Source organism: Carettochelys insculpta, unplaced genomic scaffold (assembly GCF_033958435.1).
Source record: "Carettochelys insculpta isolate YL-2023 unplaced genomic scaffold, ASM3395843v1 scaffold_0049, whole genome shotgun sequence".
In the NCBI taxonomy this organism is placed as follows: domain Eukaryota; kingdom Metazoa; phylum Chordata; order Testudines; family Carettochelyidae; genus Carettochelys; species Carettochelys insculpta.
Window position 1 is genome coordinate 802 of NW_027439086.1, and position 1,699 is coordinate 2,500.

The following is a 1,699-nucleotide window of genomic DNA, read 5'->3' on the forward strand; positions in this document are numbered from 1 at the left end:
CACCAGGTCAACCTCTGCTAAAGCGGCCGGGGTTGACCTGCTGTCCCTGCCGGACTTGGAGCCCGAGGAGGGGATCGGCCACCAGGTCAACCTCCGCTGAAAGCGGCCACGGTTTACCTGGTGCCCGGGGACCGAATCGGACACCAGGTCAACCTCTGCTAAAGCGGCCGGGGTTGACCTGCTGTCCCTGCCGGACTTGGAGCCCGAGGAGGGGATCGGCCACCAGGTCAACCTCCGCTGAAAGCGGCCACGGTTTACCTGGTGCCCGGGGACCGAATCGGACACCAGGTCAACCTCTGCTAAAGCGGCCGGGGTTGACCTGCTGTCCCTGCCGGACTTGGAGCCCGAGGAGGGGATCGGCCACCAGGTCAACCTCCGCTGAAAGCGGCCACGGTTGACCTGGTGCCCGGGGAGCGAATCGGACACCAGGTCAACCTCTGCTAAAGCGGCCGGGGTTGACCTGCTGTCCCTGCCGGACTTGGAGCCCGAGGAGGGGATCGGCCACCAGGTCAACCTCCGCTGAAAGCGGCCACGGTTTACCTGGTGCCCGGGGACCGAATCGGACACCAGGTCAACCTCCGCTGAAGCGGCCGGGGTTGACCTGCTGTCCCTGCCGGACTTAGAAAATTTTTCTCTCCCCGCCCGGAACCGGGGTTGACCTGTTGTCCCTGCCGGACTTAGAAAATTTTTCTCTCCCCGCCCGGAACCGGGGTTGACCTGCTGTCCCTGCCGGACTTGGAGCCCGAGGAGGGGATCGGCCACCAGGTCAACCTCCGCTGAAAGCGCCCGAGGTTGACCTGGTGCCCGGGGAGCGAATCGGACACCAGGTCAACCTCTGCTAAAGCGCCCGAGGTTGACCTGGTGCCCGGGGAGCGAATCGGACACCAGGTCAACCTCCGCTAAAGCGCCCGAGGTTGACCTGGTGCCCGGGGAGCGAATCGGACACCAGGTCAACCTCTGCTACGGCGGCCGGGGTTGACCTGCTGTCCCTGCCGGACTTGGAAAATTTCTCTCCCCGCCTCGGACCGGGGTTGACCTGCTGTCCCTACCGGACTTAGAACATTTTTCTCTCCCCGCCCCGGCCCGGGGGTTAACCTCGGGGCACACAGCTTCCCGGGTCTGACGTGCACGTCCTGTCACCTCCCGGGCCCGGCGTCCTCGTCCTCCCTTCCCCTTGGGCCGGCTCGGAGGAAGTTTTCCCTCGGCCCGGCCTCCGGGTTAATTGTTTGGGCCCGGCTGACTGAGGCCAGGCTGCTGACGCTAAAGCCCGGGGAGGCGGGGGCCTACGGCCATACCGGACCGAATGCCCCCGATCTCGTCCGATCTCGGAAGGTAAACCGTCCCGGGCCTGGCTAGTACCTGGATGGGTGACCGCCTGGGAATCCCAGGTGCCGTAGGCAGCTTTTGGCCCCAGCGGGGGTAGAGCGGGGCGTGTGTCTGCCGTGCGGGAGCAGGGAAGCCGTGAGGCCAAGGCGGCGCGACGGTCCTGGGGGGCGCTGAGGCCTTTCCCTCTGCCTGCCTGCGTGTCGGGGGCGGGGGGGCGGGCGAGGAAGCTTAGGCCCTCACCCGGTGCGGTGCGATGGCTTGGGTCGGGTCGGGGAGAGGGAAGAAAGCGTGTGTGGAGCGTTGGTGGGGCAGGTGTGTGTGTGGGAGTGCTGGGTGGGGCAGGCCGTTGAGGCGGTGGCGGTGGTGGTGTTTT

The 1,699-nt window shown here is 66.5% G+C and overlaps 1 non-coding gene across 1 annotated transcript; it reads left to right on the forward strand.

The window, feature by feature from the left end:
- Nucleotides 1–1,281: 1,281 nt before the first annotated feature.
- LOC142006310 (5S ribosomal RNA) lies at nucleotides 1,282–1,400 on the forward strand. Its single transcript, XR_012643415.1, has one exon. It is a non-coding gene; the product is annotated as a 5S ribosomal RNA (ribosomal RNA).
- Nucleotides 1,401–1,699: the final 299 nt, after the last annotated feature.